General features: G+C 43.5%; 1 protein-coding gene across 3 annotated transcripts in view; it reads left to right on the top strand.

Annotated features, from left to right (window-relative positions):
* Positions 1 to 15,005, top strand: part of ANK2 (ankyrin 2) — a 271,916-nt gene that overhangs the window by 21,958 nt on the left and 234,953 nt on the right. Inside the window, exon 1 of one of the 3 annotated variants that reach the window (XM_071555396.1) lies at positions 1,891 to 1,991. The exons of the other annotated variants lie outside the window; for them this stretch is intronic. The gene's annotated coding sequence lies outside the window, so the exon portion shown is untranslated. Of the gene's footprint in view, positions 1 to 1,890; positions 1,992 to 15,005 lie in introns of those variants that run through there. 3 annotated transcript variants of the gene reach the window in all.

The following is a 15,005-nucleotide window of genomic DNA, read 5'->3' as shown; positions in this document are numbered from 1 at the left end:
TGCTGCAGGATTCGGAGTACCCTGCCCCGTCAGGCTGCACAAAGTGTCCCCCTGCTCCCTTTGGTCTCAGAACAATGCTGTAGGTGACAGAGTCATTTTATGGCAGTGATGTGGAAGCATAATGCAATTAATTTAGAGAGGGAGGGAAAGTACAGAAAGAGCTACCTTAAAAAAAATCCAGCATAACTATCTTAGCTTCATTTACAGTTTTAATGGGAGCATTGAGAACTATTAAGGCTTTTGCAAAATTGGTCTCAGACAGCCCTGACCAGAGCTAATGTGTACAGCACCACAGAATAGCTTCTTTCTACTTTTGCATTTCTTCCTGTTTCCTGTTCTCTGCAACCCTTGCTCCAGTCTCTTGATTTTTGGAGCACATCAAAGCATATCTTTTCTTTCTTGATGTGTGGGTTAATATTTCCTTACTAAAATTACTGAAGCTTATGTGGCTGAAACAATTTGGACTTTAAAATCCACGTGCTTGCAGTAGAAGATTTTCTATGCTTAATATAGGGCTTTTTTTCTTAGAAAAGTGCACAGCTATGGGAATACCTGGTACCCTTCACTGTCAGTTCCTCCTGTTGCACTGAAGAAGCCCTAAAATTGTAAAAGCACCAAACTTTGTCCATTCTATGATGAAGTGATACTATAATAGATGAGAGGTGTTACCCATCATCTTCAAACCAGACCATAAATGATGGTATTTCTGTGCTTTGCACAGCCTGTGCAGCTGCAGATCTCTCTTCAGACCCTTTGAGTCAGTGTGTGGGGCAATGCCATGTGGAGCTGTTGAATCAGGGGCCTGTGTTGTGCTGTGTTTCACTGGAGGTGGTGACACACATTATTTGCTTCCTCACAACCCCATTCTGTGATGTGCCTTTGCTTCTGTCCTTGGTTCTCCCAGTCTGTCCTGTTCCAGGGCTTTGCCTTCAGATGCTGCTCTAAGTTCTGGCTTAGATTTACTTTCTCACTCCATCTTTGCATGTCCAACAGGTTGTTCAGCCTGGAGAAGTGTCCAGGGGAACCTTATAGCACTTTCCAGTACCTAAAGGGGCTCCAAGAGAGCTGGAGAGGGACTTTGGACAAGGGCACAGAGTGCCAGGACAAGGAGGGATGGCTTCCAAGTGATAGCAGGCAGGGTTAGATTAAAAATTAGGAAGAAATCCTTCCCTGTGAGGGTGGGCAGGCCCTGGCACAGGTTGCCCAGAGAAGCTGTGGCTGCTCCATCCCTGAAAGTGTCCAAGGCCAGGCTGGATGGAGCTCTGAGCAAGCTGGAATAGTGGAAGGTGTCCCTGCCCACAGCAGGAGGATTGGAATGAGATGATCTTTAAGATCTCTTCCATCCCAAACCATTTGGTTGGCTCCATGACTGTTTTAACATAGCTGTAGTCTCAGTACTGTGTTATAATGCAGCAGTAAAGCAAAATCAGATGTCTTTGAACAAAACTAGCACCGTTTGACTGCTGGCTCCACTGTGGCTCAGCAGAACTGGCCAGAAGCAGGTGCTTTCCTTAGTTCCCCCTTTTCCCCCTTGACAGCACAGCTCCTGCTCGTGGCGTGTCCGTGCCGACACGGCCGTACCCCTGCCCATGGCTGGGGCACGAACCACAGAGGGGTGTGCCTGCCCGGTGAGCACCGAGCCCAGCGGTGCCCGCGCGGGTTGGAGCGGAGAAGCGGCAGGGAGGCGGTGCGGGGCAGGGGCCGCCCCCACGGGTGTCACGGCGGGACGGGGGCGGACGGAACCTCCGCCCCGCCGCTGCCCGCGAGTGGCCGGGGGTCCGGCTGTCCCCAGCGCCCGGCGGGGGCAGCAGCGGGCTCCGTGCCGTCCTCCTTGGACATAGCGGGAGAAGAGGGAGGGGAGAGGGAGAGGGAGGGCTCCCTGCTCGGAGCTGTCACAGCCGGGGGGCGGCTGGCAGCGCCCGCGGCTTGCGGCAGCACCGGCGCGGTGACAGGAGGCTCGCAGGACCCGCCGCTGAGGAGGGAACACACCCGTGAGTTGCCCAGAGGGGTCCTTGCCCCTCCATCAGCCATTGGGAAGGGTGTTGGGTTTCGTGGCTGTGGCTTGACTGGTGGGGGTTTGTGGTTTTTCTTTTTTTCCCGTTGGTGTTTGTCAGTGCCGAACGCAGAGCTTGTCCTGGGTAAGAAACTGTTGAAACACAAGTATCAGGCAGGGATAATAGGAATTTATTTTTTCCAGCAGAAACAGGAAGTCTGGATTCTGCCAAAGTAGCACGTCAGGCAGCCCGGGGGGATCGGGTAGGAAGCCCCCACTGGCATCGCTCGGTGCAGAGAGAATTTTCCATGCCACCCTGCAGCCTTGGAGGGCGGGTAGGCACAGGTGCTCCTGCTGCATCTTTGGAAGAGCTGCATGGAAGGGGGATTGCCTCAGCTCTGCCAAACTGCATTTCTGCAGCCCTCGGGTGAGAATCATCAATGTGCTGAGTGGGAAGAGGCAGAGTGAGATTTGTCAATAATTCCTGTATCCTCTGTAAAGAGCTGTCCAAAAGAATTTTCCCTTTGATGTGATGGGAGGGGGCTGCTGCAGGAGGTTGTCAGGGTTTCTGATTCTTCTCTTGGAATGAGAGCTCAGGGGAAGCAAAATGTCCTCAGTTCCTGAGGTTTTCCTCCTTCCCTTTTTCTCCTCGAGAAGCCCAAATAGCAGACACACATGTCAAATCCTTGCTTCCTATTTAATTTCCTACTTGATATGACCAAGCAACACTAGTTAGTTAGAATGTAGAGACTGTTCACCTGTGGTGCCTCCCCAAATGCTTTCCAGGCTCGGGGCTCCACTGGCAGCACTGCATGGATTCTGACTCTGCAGGACACCAGGATGGAGCCTTGCATGAGGCCCTTGGGTGTGTCAGCTGCTTGAAATACAAACTGGTTTTAGCCTTTGCTTTTCCTCCTAGCTTCCTATCTTTTTGTACAGGTGAGGGAAAAAAGGAGATGATAGAGATATAAATTCATCTTTTCAATTTTAGTCTCAGTTCTTTTGCTGTATTTTGATTCGTGGTAGAGTTTTGAAGAGAGAAAATCCATTCTTAGAACATGCCTGAGCTGCTATGAGTGACTTAACATGGATGGGGTCGTGTCTGTGAAATCCTCCTGTTGCCATTTGCTTCTCCCATTTTTCTGCAAAATGTGCTTGATCTTTGTGGAGGTGTTACTGGAGAGTAGGATGGTGTAGCTGCTGGAAAATCTGTCTGTGAATCTGTTGCACTTTTCACTCACAAACCTCCTGTTTTTTTTGCTAACACAAAGCGAAGGAGTTGGTTAGTACAGAAAAACAAGAAAACATATTTTAATAAGCTCTTTTACCATTCTGTTTCTATGCCATGTTGGTTTTGCATTTTATATCACTTATTTCCACATGTCTGTCCTTTCAGAAGGGCAGAGCCACCAAGGGTTGGCACTCAGTGGTGACCATTGCTTAAGTTAAAGGCTAAACCAGTCCCAGTCAGGTCAGCACTGGGATTCCAGGGTTTGATCTGCAGGCTGCTGCAGTTGATAAAAAGCACTCTGCAGACCTGGGAAAAGGGTTTTGGATCAGCTCCTGAGCTGCCCATCTGGGTAATTAGTGACTCTGGATGCTGGCAGGGTGTTTGGTAACCATCCTGAACTTCTGTTTCAAGGTTTAAAAATAAAAACAATCTCTCACCTTTCTCTTATTCCACTAAACCCCAGTAAAGCCAAGTATGGTTTTATTATAAACCTTGCCTATGGTTTTGCCAGACTGCTTTCTTGGCTTGCCCCAATCTGCCTACCCTGGCAGGCTGTGGGCATTTCAGCTGCCTGGATACAATCCTTGACTTCTCTTTTCACTCTGAGCACTAAACTACACTGATATGGTCAATAAATTATCACTTCCAATGCTGCTTGGGTGTTCTGAGGGTAATTAGCCCCCTCCTGTCCCTGCTACATTTGTACCTCTAAGGAAATAAGAAAAGCCTCTTGTTACTGAGTGGTGTCCTCTCCCCCAGAGTGATTTACTCCTGTACCTACCTGGCCCTGTGGACTCCATAATGAATGGGTTTGAGGAGCCCAAAGAGCAGAATTCTTGGTGATTTTCTTGTTGTGCTCTCTGACAGCTCAAATCAAGGGTGGCTTCACTGTAATTTGTGGTCGTGTGCATCCCAGACTGCAGCCATGTTAATCCATTTCAGAAGCAGTGGGAGGGGAGCCAGTTCCTAATGCTTTCTGCATCACTTTTTGGGGAAGGTTCTGAAGGTAAATCATGACACGTCCATGACTGGAAAACAAGAAGGTGATTGTCAGACCATAATGCTTTGGAGAAGTAAAGACCAGCTAAAATGCACTAAATTTTGGGACATGAGGAGCTTTAGTCTTCTGGTCTCCTGTGAGCTCTGTGTTTGGGTCTCTTTCATTGGTGTCATTTGGGCATAGAGCACTAGCAGATATCTCGCATAGTAAACAAAGCAGCAGCTTTAAGTTAATGCTAATGTGTTTGCAGGCTGAGCCAAAAGCTTTTCAGGGTTATTACAACGTGCTGGGCACACAGCCCATCGATCTAAGTGACTGCAGGAGACAAAAGTTATGGATTGACTCATTGTACAAATCAGCTCATCTGAAAGTCAGATCGTGCTGTTTGTTGCCATCAGTAATTCAGCCGTATTAAGTGTGGCTGAGGACGGGTGGCACTGTGGGCAGGATATTGAGGTGGGATTTCAGAGATCCCAGGAGCCATTCCCTGCATCCCCTCCGCAGATTTCCTCTGTGACCTGGGGCAACTCATTAAATGTTCTGGTTCAGTAGAGTCAGTGGCACCTCCTTCTTTTTCACAGGGTGCTGTGGGGATCAGCGAGTTAGAACTGTTTGTGAGGGGATGATGTAAATAAATATACAATATCAAAGTGCACATTTGAAGAGCACGTGCCCTGTGCATAACTAGATAATACTTGGCTTTGTAAGCCTGTCTGTGTGTGTGCTTCCCACCATAATATGCTTACATGGAAGCATGCACAGCTCAAGGGGCTAAGTTTTAATTTTGGCAATAAATCCTGGAGATTGGTTTGGGGCAGCTGTGAGAAGAGCCTTTGTTCATTGTCAGTTCCTAACCAGTATTCCGAGACTGTTCCAGTTGTTAAACACGACGTTGAAGTTGGTTGTGGATTAACAATGACAAGATAATGCAGACTGTGACAAGGACTTAAATATGTAATTCCCATGTGCTGGGGATAATGGCCTGCAAACCTCTCCTCCAGCAACTGCTGCTGTTGTAATCTGAAATTATTGAGGTGTTTAAATTTGGCAGATTTAATCCCAAAACTGGTTCAGTCCCATTCATTGGGAGTGCTCGACCGAGTGGGAAGAGTCTGGTTGTCTGGAATTGTGTAAACTCTGATATTCACATTAACACATCTATGCAAAGGTGTGTTTTAAGCTCCATAACTTTATGAATAAAGTAATAAGATAGTGTGGATCTCTGGGACATCTGGCTGCTTGGAAGCAAAATATTTGTGTTTCACAGAAGAACTTCATCCAGGCTGGTTTATTACACAGAACAGAAAATCCTTAAACTCACTGCAGCAGCTTTAATTACGTTAGGCCTCCTAAAATGGGTTGCAATGTGCAGCAATTAGTCAGCAATTAGTCAAGGTAATTTTTATTATCTAACATCTAATTACAAATTAGAGTTTATATTAGTTTATATTTCCATAGGTTCTATCTGAAAATGTATCAGTGAGGTGCATTTGGCACTCCATGTTTTCCCTTGGCTGGTTATGCCATCTTGGTTTTCCAGCAGGAACTGTTCCACCTCCAGGGACATCCTTTTGCCTTCCCACGCCCCAGCATCTCTTCTCCATCCCATCTCCAACCCTGCAGTGAAACTGGAACCTGACAGTTGTCACTTGGCCTCCCTCTGTGCCCTGTCACTGACCTTCATCTGGCCCATAGGTTAGATTCCAAAGGGCACTTAGATCATTTGTTTCATTTGAGGTTGAAGAAGTTTTTTCTTATCAAACTACTGGCCTGAAAATGCTTTTCAAGTTCTTTCCAAAACTTCATTTCAACTTGTTTTGGAATATCTTCATCCTTTCCTACTCTTTTTTTTTTTCCTGACAAAGGCTTTCACTTTACATTTTTCCCCAACTCTGCCATAAGGTTTGGAGAGAAGAAGCAAATAAGATTTAAAAATATGTATTTATATGTATATTTATATACATGCACATGTACACATATCAGTAAAACAGACAATTTGACTCACCACCTCTTAGCTCACTCTGAAAATTCATTTTGGAAAGTAAGGGGGAGAGAACTTTTTAAAGCAAACAACATCATTATAAAGAAAAAGGGCAGTTAATTTTAAATGTTTTCTACATACTTCAGGAGTCTTGAAAATGTTGGTTATTAAGATGAGTATTTTGAATCCAAAGGCATTTTTCGTGTTTTAAGAAAAGCAAAAGATGATGATCCCCTGGGTTTATTTTGATCTACAATGCACTGATTCACCACTCACTTTTAAAAGCAGTTGAGCTTTATTGGGATTTGGGTTTTGTGGCTCAGCACAGGTTGGAGGTTGTAGCAGTCCTGCAGTCCTGTTCCAGTTCTTGAGCACATGGATGGCAGCATGTTTTTTACCTGCTTAAAAAGCATCTCCACTGGGTATTTCCCCATCTGCTCCTTGTAGTTCTGGAGAGAAAACCTAATGCTGTCTCTTCTTGGGTTCTATGGGAAAAGATGTAGGACAGTGATGAAATGACTTAAACCAGTAACAGCTGCACAATTATCACCTACCTAGAGAGAAACTACAGAATTAGCTGCACAGGAATTGTGCAGTTGTGCCTTATACAGAAAGTGCAGTTTTCAGGATGGTTTTGATGTTAATCAGGAAGGCCCTATTTATAAGAGCTCCTATTTCTATTTATTTCTTGAACAGAAAGTTGATGACTACTAGAAATGAGTATTTATCAATTTTTAAAAAGATGAATTGATTCAAGCATTGGTTTGTAAGCAGAGAAATCAACGTTATGCTTGAGCTGAAGCAAACATGGCATTTATGGGCTCTCTTAATTTCTCAGTCTTTTTAAATAGTGACACTGCCTTCAAATCTTAATTGCCTGCAGTCAGAGAGAGCTGTGCCTGACACATCTGTGCTCTGACCAGCAGAACAGCTGAGCTCCTTTCCTACCATGATTTACTCTGTGGCTCTGGTGATCATAAAGGCAGAGAGGTACAGCAGGTCCCCCCAGCTGCTGCCTCTTTCCTCTCTGTGTGGAAATCTCCAGCCACCTCTGGATCTTCCATGTGCTGCCTCACTGGCACTCTGGGAGTTCAGTGTGTGGGATGAGACCACTGAGACTGTGCTGCAGGGACGGGTGTGGGTGTGGCTTAGGCTTCCTTCCGGGATGCTTCTCAGTTTTATGGGCACACTGCTTTGATCAGAGAGACAGCAGAAATCTTTATAAATACAATTAAATCCATTAATCAAAGTGCTTCTTGCATTGTGAGGCCTGTTTTGGTCAGGTACCTTCACTGGCTGCTTCCCTGCCCCAGGTGCTCCCAGGTGTTCTCACACTCATGGCCTTCCTGCAGTTGGCACAGCAGCTTCTGGACTGTATATTGTTTAGGAAGATAAACATTTAATGTCTTTATTCCCCCCAAAATACATTTTGAACAATCAATTGAAAGGCAATAGAGGGAGTGCACACACTGATGAAACAAAATCATTATGTACTATGCAAGAAATTATTTGTGTTATTTTGAAAAAGTTTTTTTCTGCCTGGGGGATGAGCAGTGTTGAGCTGTCAGTGTTCTGTGACAATACTGGGTAATGGTGTACAAGCACTTAAAAAGGTTTCTATTTCTAGTCTTTGCAATGACTCACTAATAATGTAGAGCTGCAGGTACTGGAATTCCTATCCTGGTGTGTGCTGCTGCAGGAGGTGGCTCCATTTGTCCCAAGGGTTAGGAAGACATGCTCTCTTCCACTGTGCTTTCTGTACAGCTCTGTACTATGAGGGAGAGTACAATGAGTGATCCTCCCTGCAATGCCCCCCAAGCCTCTGCTCTCAGCCCAGCAGAAAGCACTTGGAGCATGGGGGGCATTTGACATTGACATTTGTGCAAGGCAGGAGTGGTTTTCAGGGTCCCCCTCTTGTTCCTTGCCTGTTTTTGTCATTCCAAGGGAAGGGTCATGGAGCAGTAAATAAAAAGCTTTTGCATGTATTCCATTTCACAAATTGAATTTGCTCTTTGTGGCATGTCTTTGCATTGCCAATTAGCACAAGCTGTAAAAGTGTTCCTGGAGGATGAAACAGTGGAGGGATCAAGTGCCCAAGGCCCTTCCTTCTGAAGGAAGGGGAAGAGGTATGAAATGGGTGGTGAAGCTCCCAGTGTGTCAGATTAATGACTCCAGCAGCTGTCTGCTCTAATGGTGGTCAAAACATTTTAGATAAATGCCTTGGCTTGAAAACCAGCCATTTCCAGTGGCTGTCTGGAGTTAAAAGCAAGTTTTTGAAGTCCAGGATGAAAGGCGAGTCAAAATCCCTCAGTCGTGATTCTCTTGACCTCCATTTATTTTATGGAAGCAAAACTTGATTATATCTGTGTGTAGTTGCTGTCTGAAGGGTTTCAGATCTGCTCAACTCCCCTTTGTCCTCCTGGGGCTGAGAACAGCTCGTGTCTCTCTCCTGTACCTGGAGTCACAGTTGCTGCAGCCTCAGCAAAAGCAAGAGTGGCTGCAAAAAATTATTTTTTTTTTAAATTGTGTAGTTTGACTGTTTTCCTGGTTGGTTAAAGCCATGGTTTAATTTTGTTTTCATTTGTCCAAAAATACATGTGGGTGGTTTGATTATTAAATCCTAATGAAATAAAACTGACTTCAAGAATTATGTACTTGCAAACCAGTTGGAAGCTGAGTTCTTTCACTACTTGTAGGATGGTAAGCAGAGAGAGAGGGGAGAAGGGACAAACCTGTTCTGGGAGAACTTCCAGGGTTTCAAAATTTGGGTTTATTTTGCTTTTACTTCCTGCTGATAACTCAGCACTGACTTAGGCTTGATGGCAAAGGTGATTTGCTGTTACCCCTTGAGGGGTTTAACTGCAGTGTCTCTACTTGTTTCTCAAGAGGGAGGAATATATTTACACATCTAGATACAGATAAAACATTTATAGTAATAAATAAATTATGTAGAACATATTAATAAGATATATTTATGTAAGACTATATACATATATACATAGACATGTTACATATTTATATACATATTTATATACATATTTATAAAAATATTTTTGTGTATATACAGAGATGCAAGATGCAAAGATACTTTATTATAAATGTTTATTATGTAGTATATTCTTTATTTTCTTCTTGCTCTTTTTTCCTTATCTTCTCATCATAAGTTCTGCTAACAGGCTCTGTACACAGCTGATGTTTTTGTTGCTAAACCAGATCCCACCAGCAGCTCTGGAGTTGCCCCTCTCTTCCCCAGAGGTGTTGGTGCCCCCTGCTCCCCTGGGACCTGCTGTTTGGGACTCCCAGCAGCTCTGGGTGTGCAGTCTGTGAGCTGTGGCCAGACACTGATCTGTGCTGTGGCTGCACCTACTGAATATTTATCACAAGTGCACTTGTGTTAAAAAATGGCATTATCGTGGCAGCCTTTTGAGGAAATGAGGGAGAGAAGAGATGGATATAACATGGAATGATAGAGTGGTATCAGCCCATCTTCTTCCAAGGGACAGTCAGCCACTGACGTGCCCTCCTTTGTCACCTCAGCTTATTGTCATTATTGCCACCTGCCTGCTCTGAGCAGCCTTTGGGGTGGGTGCTGGGGTGGCCCCAAACCCAGGGCAGGCTTCATTTCACTCAATATCCCTCCCTGCATGAGGAGGATGTGCAGAATTTCAAATCACCCTGAAATATCTGGATGTGCTGCAAACTGTGTGTGCTGAAATGGGTTTGATCCTAAGGCTGTGCTCACTTGGGCAGAGAACACTGAAAGGAAACCTCAAAGAACTTGGTAAATATTGTAATTCACATCTTCAGGGAAAAGAGGAAAGAGCTAATGGAAAATAATTTCAGTAGAAATAATTTAAAATTAGAATTACTTGTGTAAGACTGAGTCTAGTCTTGAGATTAAATTGCTGTCTGGATTTTATCACTGATGTAATTGATGTCCAGCACAAGCAGTACCAAATCAAAGGCAAATGTGAAATTGTAATTTTTTTTTGTTTTCTTTAATCAATTTTAGTTAAAAAACAACACATAAACCACTAAGATAATATTGGACATTATGGATGATAAACAGAATTTGCTTTTGTTGGTTTAATTATGGGCAAATGACAGTAATTTCTTAGGATTTTACAGCATAGTCTGTTGTTTATCTTGATATCTGATGTCCTTGTTAATTTAATTCTAATGGGCACGTTGGTAATGGTGATTGTAGCACAGCTCTTTTATTTTAACCACATTTTTTACTTTCTGAAACCCCCCCAACATTGTTTTCTGTGCTTATTCCACCCCTGTGCTTGTCATTTGCTGTTTGAACCATTTGATGCCTCTACAGCAGGTGAAGATTTTAATTCTGATTCCATATTTCCTCACTCTGGTAAGAATCAGCACAGGAACCACTAAAGTCTGGAATCTCTACATCCTGATTCAAACCTTTTGTCAAGGGGCAATGTATTTGCAAGGCAATTTAAAAATCAGATTTAGTTTCTAATTGTGCTAATCTGCTGTTACAGCTTTGCTATTTTGGGTTTTTTTTAGTGTAAATTTATTCTTTTTAGAGTGTCTGTTCTCTGTCTCACCTGGCTGCTGAAAAATACAAATACTTAGAACCATCTACCTCAATAGGAAGGATTATTTTAAATGAAATATTTGAACAGGTGGGTGTTTTTCAATATCCAGAGCTGTTTGTGTGCAAACAACCAACACTGGCTGCACAAATTGTTTTAACATCAAGGAAAGAACTTGTGCCTGCCTTGCCCTCTCTGTCTCAGCTGCTGATGGACCCAACTTCCCCCAGTCAGGATGAGCCACCACTCTGGTGCATCTCTAGCAGCTTTAAAAGACTTTTTTTAATATAAAAAAGGTGGAAAATGGTAAGTAGAAATGGAAGTCAGGTGGTTGAGTGTTAGAGCTCATGCAGAAATGAGGCAGTTGGTTTTAAATTTTATTCTTTGTAGAGTTTTGGTCAATTTTAGCTGCTCCAATCAATTCTGCTATGAGGATTCTTTCCATTGTACATCAGAGATAGTATTTTATCAATTTATTACTCTCAACTTACTACTCCTAACTGGGAAAATCTTTTATAGAGCAATGAAGTTTCAAAATTGCTAAGAAGAGTCAGACAGGCTGTTGTTATTATTTAAATATGAGCTTTGAGGGCTCTGTAATCACTTCAGTAGCTCTGAAAAAACCTCACCCTTGATGTCTTATTTCTGTGCAGTAGCCAGTGTGTATAGTCTGGCAAAAAATTCCTTTTCATTGTACTGGGAGTGTAGAATTGCCTTTTTGTATTAACAACAGAAACATTGTGAAAAAGTAACATGTTCTTTAAAATCAGCATGAAATATTCACCTAAAATGCCAATAAAAATTTAAAGGCAACGTGACATTTCCATGCATTTTAAAGAGTGAGATTAATGCAAAGGTTGTGAGAACTAAATTATTAGAAGACTTGTGCTTGTATCTGTGGAATTTGGATCAGATTTTTGGTGCAAAAAGCAGAAAAACATGATGGCAAGATTAGTCCAAAGTACTCTGTGTGCTTTTATTGCCTGCTGGAGTCGGGCAGGTTTGGGGATCAGAAGGAGGGCAGTGCTCAGGACTTCTGATGAAGCTCCCCCAAGCTGCTCCTTCCTTCCTTCATATCAGAGTTAGCAAACAAAGAGAAATTATGTCTGAATTAACATTATATTGTGATTAAGAAAACAATTTAAAGAAAGAGATGTGTCTGATGAGGCAGAGGAACAGCCATTCTTGGGTTTCTTTTGACTGGATAAAGATGAGATTTGATTATTTGGATGGGTTTCCATGACAGTGGAAACTCAGTTTCTGAAACACTTGCAGAAAGCAGCTGTTCTTCAAGGTCTCAGTTGTTTTCTCAGGGCTGAAAAAAGTATGAAAAGAGATGTGAAGAGTAAATACTGGGGAAACAGGGAACAAATCACAGAGGAACATTCCCCCTTCTCACTCTTTAAAAGCTGCTCTGAAATGATGAGGTCTCAGCTGTATTTTTGTCTGCAGTGTTGTGAGTTTAAGAGGAGATCCTTTCAGATTGACTCTGTGTGGGTATGAAAGATTTTCAAAGCATGAAGGGAATGGTGTAAATTCTCCTTTTTGGGAGGGGGGAGCAGAAAATAAAACACCTGCCATGAGTTTGTAGGTGGCTCATGCCAGTGAACCTGCTCCATTTTGGGGTGTTGATGCCAATTTACTGGTGACATCTGCAAGAAATCCAGCTTGCAGTTTATTTTTCTTCCTGCTGGTCTGGTCATTGTTGCCTTGTAGAAAAAACTCACTTTCCGGAGCATAAAAACCCTCTACTAATTTAAGATCTTTGTACAGTTTTACCAAGTTGAAAGAGGTTTACAAATTGGTTACCACTGTAGCAGAACTGAAATCTACTGTTCAAGTGCCAGTTCAGGCAACCAAGCCATGAAAACTAATACGGTTTAAAATGGTTTGTTTTAATGTTCTGTATATTCTGGAAAAATTGACAGTGCTAATTTTATTGACCACTTATTGGTTTTCTGTGTTTTAAAATGCAGCTGTAAGAAATTACTATTCAGATAAAGCATAACATTTTAACTTAGAGAACATCAGTGCAAAGCAACAGAGAAACTTCGTTTTAAGCCCTTGTTATAATGTGTGTTTTTGTTGCTGGTGCTTTCTGGCCTTTCAGGATAGATTAAACACAAGGCATTTTTGAAGCAGCTGTGATAGATCTTAAAATTTTCTCCAGGATAAATGTGTAAGAGTTGCTGAGCCTGGTGGGTCTGGGTTCAGAAGCTGCACAGTCTGCAGGGGCAGTGAGACTCCAGACCCCTGAGTGCTGCATTGAGGCTTTATAGCAGCTTTTTAGGTGCTTGTTTTCTGCCAGTCACTTTAGAGGAGTTGCTTTGGGAATTGTGTTGTGCCTCAGTGCCCCTGGAGATGTGTCCTGTGAGACATGGCCAGGCAGGGCAGGTGTGCACAGGAATGAGTGACCTGCACCTTCACAGCTCCAGTTGCTGCTGCATCCCCTGGATTGAGGACTAGAAATGTAAATAAATAGTGGTGCCTGTAGGGTGTTGTAAATGTATCTAACATTTATAACTACCATCCTGCTTGGGGAAGGTGAGTGTTGTCTTCTGAGTGGATCCAAATACCCTGTACTCTCCTGCCTGAGCAGAACTTGGGGCTCTCTGCACCTCTCACAGGGCCATGCTGAGTCCCACTGGCTCTCTAATTAGTGGAAAAAAGCAATTCCTTTAGCACAGTTGGAGGGAATGTGGAAACACTTCACGCAGGGCTGAACTCCAATTCATTAATGTACCATAGGCAGCTTTCAGCTTAGTGATGCCAAAGCCAGGGCTGTGTCATGCCAAGGAACTGGCCATACCAGCACAGCCCACAGGGAATGCAGGCACCTCCTTCCCTGACCTTGGGCAGCCCACTGACCTCACCTTGGGGAGATTTGAGCTGTCTCTTGAAAATAATGCCAGAGAATATCAAGGCAGCACCATCAGTGTCCTCTTGTGGTAACGAAGCATTTGGTTTCCTGGCCTCTCTGTTGCTGATGTAAAGCAAAGATTAGAATATTCTCAGGTTTGGGTGCTTTGTTTCTTGAGTTGTATCTCACACTACAGTTTTTAAGAATAGCTGTGTTTGTAGTCCTTCCCCTCACCCCAATTTGTAGCAGGTCAGAACCACAATATGACTTTGTAAATCATCCTCTTCACAAGGCACAACATGCTGAGGCCGTTCTAGACTGATATAAATCAGCAAAGCTCCTTAGGTGGAGGGGGTTGGAACACTGCAAGCCTCTAATTTGACTCTTGCATATGTGGCTTCATTATTTTTCTTCTGAGCTCAACTTTTGTAAATCCTGTGGAAAGACTTGGTCATCCTAAGGGATACAAAGACTGTGAAATACTCTGTTGGTGACCATGTAAAATGGTGACTTTTCTACTTTCAGTGCTGTGTTGGTTTGTTGTTTGTTGGTTGTTTTTTTTTACTGTGGTCTCTGACATTGGCTAGAAGAGGCACAACATGTTTTGTTATGGCTTGTAAGGAATTTGAAGTCCTAATGGAATAATTTGGAGGATTGTCCCTACAACTTGGGGACTGTCATCCCCTTGAATTAATTTTTGCAGGTTGATTGCTGACTGTGACCAGATATCAGGTTATTATTCTGGAAATAGAGTTATGTAGGGATAGGGGGATAGTCCTCTGTCTTAGTGGCATTTGAAAGAGGGACATGGAGGTTCACTTTGCTGTCACAGCTCTGAAAAAGGTGCTGTTGCCTGGCTGGTCACTTAAGAACAGTTTAATCTTCTGGTTTAACTGCACTGCAAATATTCTCTTGCTTTCATTTTCTCCTCCTCTCGAGATTGCCCCTCGTGCACTCCCAAAGATACACTTGCTGCTCCCTGCCAGGCTCCCAGAGAGATAAATCCAGCTTTTGTTCCACAGGATCCTTTGAGCCCGGCACAGACAACGCCAGTGGCCTCATCTGATTCAATCTCCTTCACTGCAACATGACAAATGCTTTGGGTTCAAGTTGAATGGTAAAGCTTTTGCAAACAGCACAAACAGTTGTCAGCTGTCACTGTTGTGGGCCCAAACACACACTGTGCTACAGAGCAGACAAAAAGCCTCAGAGCCCAACAGCAGATCCAATGGGAACCCACTCAGGGTACAGCCAGTTCTGTAAAGACACGAGTGTATTTTTATCAAGGCTTGTTTAACAACAGAGGGGAAAACATCTGTCAGCAGTTGGTAATAGGGAAAAATACTGCCTCTTGCTCTCAAGAAAGCCCAGAAATTGAGTG

This window comes from Pithys albifrons, chromosome 5 (genome assembly GCF_047495875.1).
Source record: "Pithys albifrons albifrons isolate INPA30051 chromosome 5, PitAlb_v1, whole genome shotgun sequence".
In the NCBI taxonomy this organism is placed as follows: Eukaryota; Metazoa; Chordata; class Aves; order Passeriformes; family Thamnophilidae; genus Pithys; species Pithys albifrons.
This window is presented reverse-complemented; position numbering and strand designations above follow the sequence as displayed.